The following is a 326-nucleotide window of genomic DNA, read 5'->3' on the forward strand; positions in this document are numbered from 1 at the left end:
AAATCTCACTCATTCCCAATCAGCAGAGACGGAGAGCGTAGGTACAGTATATGTTAGGAGATAACGTAGAAACGCTGTCAAAGTGACGTCAAAATGAATGGCAGTCAATGGGATGCTAACTGCGGGTGATGGCTTCGTAGCATTAAAATGGCGCTTCTTCTTCTTTTTACCACTTTTTTCGACATACTATACCATGACTTTTTATCACTTTTTTCGACACACTACACTATGACGTTTTCATGACTTTTTTGGACATACTATACCATGACTTTTTTTTGACATACTGTACTATGACTTTTTTTCGACATACTATACTATGACTTTTT

This window comes from Etheostoma spectabile, unplaced genomic scaffold, assembly GCF_008692095.1.
Source record: "Etheostoma spectabile isolate EspeVRDwgs_2016 unplaced genomic scaffold, UIUC_Espe_1.0 scaffold270, whole genome shotgun sequence".
In the NCBI taxonomy this organism is placed as follows: Eukaryota; Metazoa; Chordata; class Actinopteri; order Perciformes; family Percidae; genus Etheostoma; species Etheostoma spectabile.